General features: G+C 38.6%; 1 protein-coding gene across 21 annotated transcripts in view; it reads right to left on the bottom strand.

Annotated features, from left to right (window-relative positions):
• Window positions 1–13,920, bottom strand: part of LOC131080019 (transcription factor bHLH130) — a 68,975-nt gene that overhangs the window by 12,577 nt on the left and 42,478 nt on the right. For 3 of the 21 annotated variants that reach the window (XM_059218320.1, XM_058018093.2, XM_058018094.2), the window contains exon 5: window positions 6,231–6,367. The exons of the other annotated variants lie outside the window; for them this stretch is intronic. The gene's annotated coding sequence lies outside the window, so the exon portion shown is untranslated. The remainder of the gene's footprint in view (window positions 1–6,230; window positions 6,368–13,920) is intronic. 21 annotated transcript variants of the gene reach the window in all.

Raw genomic sequence — 13,920 nt, 5'->3', positions numbered from 1 at the left:
CAAGACAAGGCACAAAAGGATGGTAAGAAGGGAATTGTCTTAATATCCATAAAGTCCGCCCATGCTAGATGGAAGATGGCATGAGACTCTACAAGTCCACCATGTCTTGTCCACATGAAGGTCCGCCATGAAGACAAGAGGTAAAGCACGTCCAAGGAAGTCAAGAGTCCGCCTAGGAGAAATTGAAGTTGGCAAAACATTGGCCAAGTCCAACTTGGCATAAAAGACTCCAAGTCCACCATGAAGACAAGGTTGCAAAGAAGAAAAGCAATGCACATGGAAAGAAGTTAAGATGGACATCCAAACATGTGCCTATCCAAAGTCCAAAGAAAAGATGAAATTTCCCAAGTTAAATTGATCAAACACAAGTTGGCAAGACGTATTACACAAAGTTTGCCAAGATAGATAGACACAGATATTCCAAGTTTGCTTAGGCATAATGGAATATGTGAAGATGCCTAAGCAAGACATAAAAAAATTCGCCTATCACTCAAGGATAAGACATGAAGATGATCAACTTGCCATGGCAAAGGAAGAAAATGGCTAGAGGCAAAACAAATTTGACAAAATAAGCACATGAAATCAAGGGTCAATCAAACGAATGGGTTGGAAAATAAAGTTTGACACATGAAAAATGGCTGTGTGGAATTTTCCACAAAAAAAAAAAAAAAAAAAATTGACTGTTGGAGAAGAAACAGGAAGAAAGAAGAAGAATAAAAGGGGAAAGTAAGGAGAAGATGAATAAAATGTTTGACACAATGTGCCACTGAGAGGGGGGGTGAATCAGTGATTTACAAACTTTTCCCTTTTCTATCCTATGTGTGTATACCGGTTAACAAATCTAACAAAATGCAAACTTACTGGTTAGATGGGAGACTAACACAAATGCAATCACACATAAAAGGGACATCACATAACACCAAATGTACGAGGAAAACCTAAGATGGGAAAAACCTCGGTGAGAAATGTTGTTGGAATCTACTGCTCCAATCAAGCCTCACAATGGAAATTTGATTACAATGTTTAGGGCACCAACCCAAGGAGCACCAACCCCTGCACCAAGCTCGAACTCAGTGATCTTTAATGAACATAATCAATTACAAAAGTAATAGCCTTGTTACAAATGAACTTTGTAACTCTTCTGCAAATCTCTTCACCGGATCCTCTATCCAATTCACTGTCGGTTCTTTGCTCACCCTCTCACTGACGCAACCTTACCAATTCAGCCTCTTCTTCTTCTTTGTCAATTCTGCTCTCTTCAGGTTCTCCTTCCTCTTAGTTACACTGTTGCTTATCACGACCAGTCTTCTTCACTCAGTCAGATATCCACTATCTGATTACTCCCGGTTCTCAGCTTGTCGGTTCTCTTATGTTTCTCACTATGCTCTTCTCTTTTTTGCAATCCTCTTTGCCTCTTCTATGCCAGTTCAATCACCACCGGTATACTCCTCTCTCAGACTCAATGGCAAACTACCGGTTGCCACACAGTTGCCGGTTGAACTCTTCAACCCTGTTTTCTCTCACACTCAGTCTCTTCTTCTTCTTCTTCTCGTTGAGCACTTGACTGATTTTACTTCTTCACCAGCAACACCATACTATCATTCAGCAGCAGCAACTTCATCGATTTAGACTTGCATATTTATAAACAAGTCTTCCCGCCAAAAACCAATTCAAACTTCAAGCGGTTAGGGTTTCTTCATCGACCCCGAGGCAAACTAAATCCAATCCGATCTCGTCAAATCTGATCGCCTTGATTGATGATCTGCAACTCATCAGTCAGCACCACCATTGACGTGCCTTCCAAAACACGCCTTCCATATTTAGCAGTCTGCATTTAATCTAACGGCAGATCTCTTGGTCGATCACCAAGAATGGTTTGGCGGATTCCTTCACCTACCTCGATCTGGTCAATCAGTCTATCCAGGATCTTTGTTGTCTGTTTGACCTCAAGCTGCAAACCTCTGCTACACATCCCATGAATCACGCAGTCAACATAAATGTTGACCTACCACCATCTACCACGCCGACAAACACTTCACCAACATACCACGCCAACCTATGCACGCATGCTTGCCACTTCAACTCCACGTGGCCACTTTGTCGACATCCACCTTTGCTAGGTCATCTGTGTCGGTCTAGATAGGATCACTGACCAACCCCATAACCGAGTTCATCTACCGATTCGCAGACCCTGTCGGTTATACCCTAACCGGTCTGCTTTCAACCTTGCACTCTGCTTCTCTTCCGGTGGAACACTCAACCGGTCAGCACACTTGCTAACCTACCTTATGCATATCTTCATCAGATGAGAGCCTTTTGCATCTGCACTTTGTCAGCTTTACTGGTGGACATACTTACCGGTAACCACCTTGATGACACCATGCCATCAACCTTCAACAAACTCCATCTTCAATCCGCAATGTCCTATGTCTGTAGCTGTTCCAACTTTGCCTTCGTCATCATTTGACCGGTTCTCCTCTTAACATGTTTGTAAAGGTGACAGACTCATTTGTCTAAGTGGCAAACCCCTCACACTTCAACTGTCTCAGTACCTCATCATGCCTTCTATGTCGGTCCAGTGCATATCTTTGATCTCATGCACCTAAGGCAATTTGGTGTTTCACTAGTTCATCCGGTGTGAGCCTTCAATTACCTGCCTTCTACTCTTCTCTCTTATCTCGGAGGACTATGATGCATTCCATGCATAATAGGAGATAAGCTCCACTTACCGGTGGGAGTGGATCCTTGTCATCTACTTCTTGCAATGTACCAATGTGGCTTCCCTGTTTGAGCAGCACATCTTCAAACAGGCACATGTGATCCGGTTGGCACATTCACTGTCAATCAACTCTTCATTTGGTGACTGCATCTTTATCCGGTGGGAGTCCTGTTATTTCTCATCCACATAGCATATCGGTGGCCTGCACATACTTCACCTCCGGTGTTGATGTGATTTAGATAGCATTCCCCCTCTTCATCACAATCAATCGACTAGCATCTTGCTCCCTTACAGATGTCATCATTTACCAGTTGTTATATCATTTCGGTCTCCTATCCATATCTTCAACACAAGTCAGACACTAACTTGTGTACCGATGACTCCAATGGCCATTGTGCTGAATGACATTCTCTCACTTACCGGTGACTTGCTAAGCTAGGTGACATCAAAGACATCACATTTGGTATGCATCAATGACGGTACTGCGCATACATCTCCCATACCGGTTGCCATCCTATACCGGTTGACATCAATGACAACACAATGCCAACATAAAATCCTTGTCCAAGGGCGAAGTTTGTTATACTTAGCACAAGCCAGATCCAGAATTGAAGGCAAATCCATAGGCAAAGAGTGTCTGAACATAGAAATAGTGAACATCTTGGCTAGGTGTTGAAGGATCCACATGAAGGTGCCACAAAATAAAATTGACTCGCCAAAATTTGGCTAAGTATGGGAGATACTTCACAAAAAAAGTTCCAATTTCCTTCATTGTGGCGAAGGCACAAGGGAATTCTTCTCCAAAATCCTAGGCACTTGAAAGAGTCTCCAGGCATCAAGAAAGAAAATTCTTCAAACTTGGCAAAAAAAAATATAAAAAGAAATTCCAGACTTCTCAGAGGATTTCATTTACAATCCCAAACCTATTGAAGCAACCAGGGCAACTTCTTGAAGGATTTCATCTCCTAAAGAGTCAAAGACAAGCTCCCAATCAAGATCAGATAGTGGCAAGAGGACTATTCCAAACAAATTTCCATACTTGGGCAATTTTTCAGCACAAGTTGGAGAATTCAAGGAGGACACTCAACAGTCAGATTGTTCCAAGTCAACATGTCCAGGTTCAATGAACCTGACTTATCCAGAAGCTACAAGAAGGCACACTTCACAATGCAACAACCCTCTATTTTACTATTGGTTTATATTTAGCAAGAAGGACAAGTGTCCTCAGATGTAATTTTCTCATTGGTGGAGAGGTAGTTAGTTGTACCAAACCCTAATTAGGATTTTATTTTGTAATCTTGACCGTTGATTTGAAATCAATCCTAGCCATTAAGTTGTAATTGGGGAGCCTATAAATTGGCTCACCCCTCATTTGTAAATCATGGGAGCATGTTGCAAATCATGTTGAGATAAGTAATTGTTGCTTATGATTGCCAAAGTAATAAGTAATACATTGTTCGAATTGATGGTGATTACTTCCCTTATTTTGGAGTTTGCATGGTTCTTATCCCTCATCATAGTTTAGATTTTATTTCAAGTTGTTAGATGAATGAAGGATTTGATAGTTTAAATTGGTGAAACTTTGCTCATACTTTCTTTGGATGGATGATTTTCAATCAATGTGTAAAGTTAGCCTGAGCTTTGATGTGGATGCTTAACTTATACTTTGAGTAAGTGTGAAAATCTTGAGCACAACCTTAGAAGATTGCACATGCTTTGCGTAGTTGTCCTAAGTGTGGCAAAACAAAGTGTTGTTATTAGTTTCACCCAATCTTTACCGTCTCTTGAATTCTTAGGAATAGATTAGAATTTCTAAACCCTTATCCCCTTTTCAGTTTTCTTGAAATCCATGATCCAAAACTCAAACAATAAATCTCCATTGTAAATTGAACAAGCCAAGCGTAAGTCCACCTTGTATTTCGGCATACATAATCAAGGAAGCTATCCAACACATACATCCGCCCGTTCTTGGAGTCGTCGTGTGGTCTTTCTCGCAATCTTGGCACACGTAGTGATTTTGTTCAAGAGAGGGTAGAGTATCCTTGGATATTTTATTCTAATGTTCGGTAAATGATAAAACGTGAACCAACAGGACCTCATCCCCAGCATCAACACATAGCATTAATGCAAGTAATCCAAACTTGCAAGCACAATAGCCTGGCAGGGGCACAAAGTCACAATGAGACCTTGGAGCACTAAGTCACAAATATGAACCTCAATAGCATCAATGTGAAGGTTCACACCCGCAAGCACAATGAATCAATGAGTGCACAATGCCTGTGATAACAATGGTCGAGCGGGGGTTTGAACCTTGATGACTCCAACAAGAATGCCACAATTTAACCATCACACCATGCCATGAATAGTAATTTTTTTAAATTACTTTTATTATGATTTGAAATGCTCATTTTTATATTACAAAAAAAAAATTAATAATATAAGTATTTAAATGTTTTCATAAACATTTAATAGTAAAATAATATTTAATGAAAATTTTAAAACTAAAATTGATGTCTAAAATATAAGCAAAAGAAAAGAAAAGAAAAACATCTTTGCTCTGTAACTTTAGACAATATCCAATCAACTACAGACATCTAAGAATCAAACAATCACAAATTCATTATTTGATTGGGCACAAATAGGAGTTAAATAATAACTCCTATTTCTTTATGCAGTTAAATAATTTAAATTAAGTGCCATGGATGTGAAGAAAAATGGTTTGGGCGATACCTTCACATTAGCATTTGCTTATGCAGTTAAATAATTTAAATTAAGTGCCATGGAGTTAGTTGTGACAAATTATAATTAGATTTTACCACAGAGAATATGATTGACTGTATATACTATAAGTAATGATCAGCAAAACTGTTTAAAAGCAACTGCTAAATAACTCATACAACTATTGTACAGGAAAATGTGGGTTCTTCGACAAGGTCCAACTAGCCCTCTTGGCTAACTACCATGACCTCCATAGCTAATATGGGAAAAACAGAAACACGTGCTCTTACATGGGTAGCACCAATCCAACCCATAATTAAGACCAATATAATAGTGCCTGCACATACTAGTAAAGATGAGGACTCTATGAATAACTGAAAAGAAAAGCTACGAGGAAGATCTTCTAAGCTTGAATGCTTTCCATTTTTTGAATTTATGTCGAGGAGAACCTACAAAGAGAACATATGCAGTCTTTGAGATACAGCTAAACACTGTTTATTGGTCTCAAGTTTGACCTAAACATTAATATTTAATAGAATGACATGTGAAAAGCAAATGGAATGGATCAATCCTTAATGCATAAAGTTTAACTCTGAATGAAAAGATGCCCAAACCTGATTCAACTTGAAATAAAGAACAATACAAAATGTCAAAGATCAAATCAATCAGAATTTGATTTGTAACTCCATATCTTTACCAATGTTCTCTTACTCGAAATATCTGTAATCCCCTATTGAGTGTTGAGAAAGGCCACAGAATGTTTGACAAAATGTCAAAATGTTTGATCTCTTACCCTATCAACAAAATGTGGTTTATACTCTCTTTGCATTTACCCATGCAAATGTGAGAGATGAAAACTGGAGACATGAGTATCTCCTCCATCCAGGCTAGAAAGGGATCACTTATAAGGCTTTCAAGTAGAGTATTCACCTATAGGAAAAAGAGTTTCAGAATTATATTTATTTGTCTGATGTTTGTAACTATAGCAAAACGATAGACATATTGTTGAACATGGAAATAAAAAAGTTAGCACAAATATTAATGTCACAATATATCAAATGTATGTTTTTGACCTACTCTACACCTACTGAACTGAGAATCAACAAAGTATTTTGATTGCAGAGAAAATATGCAATATTTGTTGAGCAGATTAAATGTAAAAACCTGTGCTCTAGTCTTGCTACAAGCAAATCACTTCAGAAAAGGCATCAGAACACAGCCATGTCGTTGGAGTTTTATTTGCCCCAAAATTTGGAGAAGAATTCTGCCATTAGAAATTTATTTTGGGGAAAGCAAAGCTCTACCAATGGGTCCGTTAATTAATCACCAAGCCAAATGCCAAAAAGATGTTTTGCCCCGCTAGAGTGTTAAAAATTTTAACCATGTCACCAAAGGCAACTGATTTAGTACTGCATGTACTGTCATTAAATAAATCTTAAAAAGCATGAAACAAAAACATGAGCACTTCAAAATCAGTAGGCCTCTCTGTAAACCATAATGTAAAAAACAGTGGAAGTGCATGTTTTCAAAAGCAGGGTTGCAGGTCTTTAACTAACAAAAGTTGACATCCTCTCCAAAACCTATACTATTTTGTTCACTTGCCAGAAGAAAACTAGACCAAGTTTGTCAGTATTTAAAGAATGCCAAAACACCCTCACAGATAAGACAAATTGAGAATCAGTTAAAAGCACAAAGCACTAAGGCTTAAATGCTGCTTAAAAATCACCAAAGAATATGTGACCTGCTTCCTCATTGTTTATTTGATTCATCAGGAAATCAGCAAAGAATACATTTATGCAGTGTGGAGTAAAAGTACAAAAGCACTGGGATGTTGATTACATTGCTTAAAGTTCAAAGAATGAATTTATTTTCATTTAATTTACAATTAGAGCATTTACTGGGCTTATATCCTCTGTCACTAGTTGAAATATTAGCCCAGATGCAACCATCCGCTCTTCTACTCTTCAACTAAGATTTAGACTTTAATGAATGTCTTTTCCTTTACTCAAATACACTGTTACCAATTTATAAACCAGCAGCCCTGGATTCTGGTCCAATTCTCTCAAGATATGAGTATGTGGTTCAATTGCCTAAGGCAAACAGGGTTCTTGATTTGCAATCCCCCAGGCAAATCTGGTCTGGAAATCACTAACCCACAGCGAATCAATGGGATTTCCAATGTTTTCAACCCTTTTTGTGTGTTTGTGGTCCTAATGTTTGACTGGTCAAGGCCAACTGTTCCAGATGGCAACAATTATGAGGGGCAATAGAAGACCGAGTGTATCAACTGTTGCAGCAAACATCAAGCACAAGTAGGGCAAGAAATGAATGAATGATTTTACTGACGTCCATGAGACTGAACAGTCTATGGGACCAAGAAAACACACACTAAACCCCCTAAATATATTTTTCCATGTCTGATCTCCTGCTATGAATCTTGACTAGAAAGCTAACCGTTTGGTTGATCTTGTCCTCGTCAAATAACTGATGCATGTTGTCGGCCTTCAAAATGATCTCATACTGAGCCCGAATATCTTCATACGTTGTGCATTCAGTAAGAAAGTGCCATTCAGTCTCCATTGCTCCCATCCCACAAAACAAACAAGTTCTCTCTTCCCATAACTCCTTGGGCCTTTGCCACCTACCCGTTTCACACCTGAGATGATGCAAACCAGTCCTCAGTTGTGCCACTAACAGCCTAGCTTTCCCTTTAATAACTGCCCCTAAATATGCTTTCTCTCCATGTTCCCAGTTGGGTTAAACTCTTTAATGTAATATGCCTTTTTGCGCCCAATGTGGTTATTTCACATGGCAGTTTGAAGCTTTTCAATGACAAATTTCTTTATTTCCTTGTTGGTATTAGGACAATCGTGTAGTTTGATGTTCCATTTATTCAGCCACTTTATGTTTTGTTTCATCCAAGTTTTTTTCCTACGGTTAAGACCCTCTTCCATCGCAATCGTGGGCCACCGATGGTTATCCATGTTTTCAACCTTCTTTAGACAACTTATTAACCAAGTTAAAGCTGATGCCTCCAATGGAAAAGCACCAGCTTCCGCCAAAAGGATTTCATATGGCACGGATGTTTTAACTTTGAGATTGCTTGTGATTAGGTGTTTTTGAATTCTTTCTAACTGTCTCCATCCACACTTTGACATGTTGCCTCCCCAAACTTCGCAACCATAGAGAACAACCGGTGTGACCAGCAAACCAAAAAGAGTTTTTTTGGTTGCCAATCCCATAATTCAGCATTTCTGCACCTATTTTGAAGTAGATATGATGTTTTCCATCCTCCCTGTATCCTTTTCGCTCTACAAGTCTCCCGACTAAGCTTATAGTGGAAGTCAACCCCTAGATACTTGTATTCTTTCACAATTTCAAACAGATTGTCTTCGAAAAGAAAGGTAATTTGTTTTTCTTTCCTCTTTAAAGAGGAAATCATGATCTTGGTATTGGAAATGTTCACTTGCATCCCAACCTCCATACAAAAATGCTCTAGAGCGCTTAAGTGATCCATCAGACCCTAAGCCGTTTTAGAAATTAGGATGAGATCATCAGCATATAAAAGTAATTTCACCACATATCTTGCAAGATGAACCCCTTCCCCATCCGAATTGTTTAACCATGTTTCAAGTTTATCAATGTATAAACCAAATAAAATGGGGGATAGAGGGCACCCTTGCCTAACACCAATGTCACTGCCAAAGCACTCGGACATTCCTTCCTTAGTTCTAATTTTTTCTCTAACTTTCTAGTATAGCCTATGGACAATCGCTCTATATATGTCAAGGACACCCAAATCTTCCATTTTGTTCCATAACTTATCTCTAGGCACCGTGTCAAAGGCTTTTTTAAAGTCTACAAAACAGCAATATGCCTCTTGCCCTTGATTGTCCCATATTTTCTCTATCAAATGCCGGAGAGTGATGCAGTGATCGATGGTAGAATGTCTAGGTCTGAAACCAGCCTGACCTTTGGCCCTTATGCCTTCACCTTTTGCCCAACTACTGATTCTACGCTCTACCATGCTCCCAAAAAGTTTGTCTAGAAGAGGATTGACCATAATAGTGCGGTAATTAGATGGATTATTGGTATCCCCACTTTAAAAGAGAGGGATAACCACACTAGTTGTCAAATCCGATGGGAAACCATCTCGAATGACACTGTTGAATATACCCTTTATGTGAGGAGCGAGGAGCTCAACTCCCCACTTTAGAAATTCAACTTGAAGCCCATCAATATCACTTGCCTTACCATTTGCTAAACTCTTTATCCCCTTTTTGATATCCTCTACCGTGAATAGCTCCACCGATGTGTTACTATGGGAGGAGAGTGCTTCTCGTGAATCCGCTCATAAAGAAGCTTTGCATAATCAAGCCATTGGGCATCAGTAATACTATTTTCAGTTTGTTTTCTCTATTGCTGCAATTCCTTCCAAAAATCTTTGGGGTTGTTTCTACCAAAGAGAGATTAACTCCTTCCTTCTCGCATTTACATACTCTTCTTTTTTTGCTTGAATCAACTTTTTGCGTATTTCTTCTTGTTTTCTTTGCTCGGATTTTTACCCTTCAAAAATCTCTTGGCTGCCTTGCACTCTTCGTCATACCACGGGTTTGCCGGGAAAGAATTCCCGACCCTCTTCTACTACAAGTCCTTTTGCAAGCACTCAAAGCTTTGTGTATAATAGGTATCAGCAGGCTGCTATGAACATGATCATCCTCTTTATCGAGTCTTTCCCCCTCCATCATATTATTTAGTTCACAGAATTGCTGCTTAAGGACAGCATTGAAGATGCCCCTATTTCCTTGATTTATGAGGATTTTGCCTTCAACAACTGTTTTCTTTTGTATGTTAAGATCTTGTTTAATTTGTGGATTGCATGTAGCACAAGTCCATTTGGACAAAAAGAGGCATATGGTCGGATTTCAATTATATAGGGCAGTCACCAATGTCAAACTCCAACACTTTAGATATAAGATTTTGAGAGAAAATCAAGTAATCAACCACACTCTGACCATTGTATGTTTTGCAAGTGATATTCCTTGATGTCGGCTAGCTCCTCATTCCGTTGCAAATAACCATACCAAACAAACTACACATCCCCAATAATTATGCCCTAAAGTGTGAGATATCCCCATTGTAATCTTGTGAAGTTCTTTCCCAAGATTGACCCTCACCTTCTTCCATCCATAGAGGATTATTTTCTCCTTTTTCATCATTGTTCAATTGTACAGATTGGTTATTAGCTGTCCTTGAATTAAAGTCACCTATTAGCATTATTTCTCTCCTAAGGTGTTGAATAAGGAGATATCTTTTTTTAATGATGTGTAAGGATCTTCATTGTCGAAATTACCTCTCTTGTAGAGCTTGGAGTTTTTAGGAGCGAAATAACAAGCGGCCAACCTGAAAATTGTTTCATTTACTGTTATTTGCAGCCAAATGTATTGTTTATTTGGGTCCTCTTTCTCAACTTTAACAATGCCATACCATTTCTCATTTATAAGTACTATGACTCCCCCATGCCCTTTACCTGTTCCATTCCCTTTGTTCCAAACTGAAAATTTTTAGTAATTGACAAAATTCGGAACCTTACAGCTGTCATGCTCATGTGTTTCAACAAAAATGATAATATCTTTCCCTTCTGCTATGGACCCCACCCCGGGACCTCTTCTCCAAGGATAACCTCTGCAGACTCACTACACTTAAGCAGTCCCATGGGGCCCCTATTTCCTATTTCTTATTCAAGAAGTGCTGCGTAATCTGCGCTTTCCCATTCTTCAACCATGCGCACTTTCCTTCATTTCTTGTTGTCTTAACTTTATCCCATTCCTTCCTTTGTTCCTCCTGCTACACAAAAGTCAGATCTTCATCTAGATAGAATTGTGAACCTCTAAGTAGCCTTCTATTTCTGAGGATCATGTTTTTATCCTCTATGTTTCTCAAAGTAACTCTTATATGCCTATCTCTACCTCCATCTATCTTCCTTCCTACCCTATTTGCTTGTTGAATACCCCATGTCCATTCCAACTTATCTCTAAGAAAGTCTCTAGCTAGAATGTTGGTTCTCTCCTTTTCTCCGATGTCTTTGATTCCTTTGATAATTATATTTGTAGCCTTACCAAAATTGTCTTGTTCTTCCTTTATCTGTATTTTGATTTGCTGCTCAATAATACCTTTTTGTTTGTTTGCTGATCCACTTACCACTTGTGACCAAGATTTAGCCTCTTCTATCTGCTCCCTTAATTTAGACTCTTTCGTTTCCAAGTCAGCTAATGCCAGTTGAATTTCTTTTACTTGTGTCGTGTCCTCTCCTTCTATCAGTTCTGATCCCCTATCTTTAATCAATTTCAGTTGTTCTAGTTCCTGTTTTATGGTTTCCAACTCTTGCTGTCCTGTTTCCATTTTGATCTACATGTCTGAGATTTGCTCTTTAAGGTTTTTGTTCTCTCTGTCTATTTTGCTTGTATACTCTATTGCTTCGTATACTTTGTTCTCCTCTTCCCAATTCCTTTCTTTTAGAACCTCGAACCTCCATTTTACTTCTATAAGCTCCTCTTCGCATAACTCAGAGGACCATAATAATGGTGTTGAAGTTGGGCTATAAAAAATCGTTATATCTTGCCTATCTTCCATGCTGTCCTCTTTATTTGATGTGTATACTTCTGCCTGAAACAAATTAGATTTGTGAATCTCATTAACATCTGCTTGTTCTTTTAACCTTAGCTTATCGTTCTCTTTCTGCCCCTCTTGTTCCATACTGGTTTGAAAAGTCTTGTCAGAAATATTGTTCACCCTCAGCCAAATCATTGCAAATCGTTTCTTATGTGATTGCCTTAACCTTCGAGTTTGCCTACATCTTAATATACCTTTATATTGTTTTGCATTCACTAGTATCAATCTTTCATCTGTGTTGTATGCCTGTCTCTGGAGAAAATCTGCCATGACAAACCCCCAGGACCTTGTTAAACCTTTGAAATTTGCCACAGGCTGAGGAGCCTCACGTAGGGTTGTAGGAGGTTTCCAACCCTCATGACAACAAAGGTTTAACATGGAGCTCATTAACTGAACGTGTAGGTTATTATCTGCCCCCACCATTAACCCTGGATGATACAAAAAATTGCTGCCCACGGGCTTGCTGACAAACTACTATTAAGTTTCCCTCTGGTTCACCACTAATGGACCCCGTGATGGTTTGTTGTTTTATTGATTAAACCGGGTGAAGTTTCGTGTACAGTTGCTTTATTGGAGACCAGTTTTGTTTTACCCCAAAGTAAAGCAAAATGCAGAAATAAAAAAGTTTAAAGCGGGAGATAGGAAAAGAAAATAAAATAGGGGGACCGATACTGGCACACCTTGTCACTGCATGGGCCCAACAAAACCTTGGGAGTTTGAAAGCCTTACGTATTGGAGATGGGGCCCTTCTCTGTTGGTTCCAAGATCCCAAAAACCCTGTGTTCTGAGCCCCACTTTTATTTTTCCATCCACACGCCCTTGAGACCTGCACCACCCTCGTCTGCAACGCCCTCATCTTCTGTCTGCAACGCCCTCATCGTCTATCGTCGCCCTCGTCGTCTCCAAAGCGCTGAAATGATGAGGTCATGAGGTCTTTCGCATTCACTAGTATGAATGGTTAGAGGTAAAGCCAATCACTTCCCTACTCAATGGATTGAACTAAAATAGTAAAGTTTTCTTCATTTGAACATTAATCTAGCTCAAGCCAATCAATTGTAAAAGTATCACATAATGTAAAAGTATTTACATAATGTCAATATATTTATAGATTAATTAAATAAGTTCCAAATGAATAAATGATTAAATTAATAAAATATATTTAATATATAATAAATGCCAATCAAATATTTAATACATTTAAATATGACAAAAGTGAATTATTTAATATTTAATAATTCTTTTACAAAAACTAAACCGAATAAGAAAAAGCAAATAAAACTAAATAAAATAAAGCAAGTTAATTAAACGAAAGTATTTAATGCCCCCCCCCCCCACCGCCACCCCGATTACCTCCGCACAAGAGGTGCGATGGTAATCACAGCCTAGGCTGTGATCACCGCCACACCCCTCCATGCGGAAGGGCACCGTGAAGGGGTACAACCCCTCACAGGATACAAATAATAAGGGGGAAGGGAGAAGGCAAGGAAGGGAGGACCAGCGTTGGAAAGGAAGGGAGATACATTGGCTGTGTACAAACAGGTACGTGTTATATGTTTTTCACGTAATGTTATTAATATGTTAATATATGTAAATGGAATATAGGGGTTAGTATGCTATTACAATTGGCTTCATTTAAATAAGGAATATAAGTAATGTGTTAATATCAAGGAACGTAGGTAATTAGCATGTTAATGTTATTTACTTTATTAATGAATATAATATACAAATTAACACATTAGGGAATGAACATGTTAATACAGATTTGATTAAGGAAATTAATAACAATATGATGATAGTTAGGCATATTTAAA

The sequence above is a fragment of the Cryptomeria japonica genome, chromosome 3, assembly GCF_030272615.1.
Source record: "Cryptomeria japonica chromosome 3, Sugi_1.0, whole genome shotgun sequence".
Taxonomy (NCBI): domain Eukaryota; kingdom Viridiplantae; phylum Streptophyta; class Pinopsida; order Cupressales; family Cupressaceae; genus Cryptomeria; species Cryptomeria japonica.
This window is presented reverse-complemented; position numbering and strand designations above follow the sequence as displayed.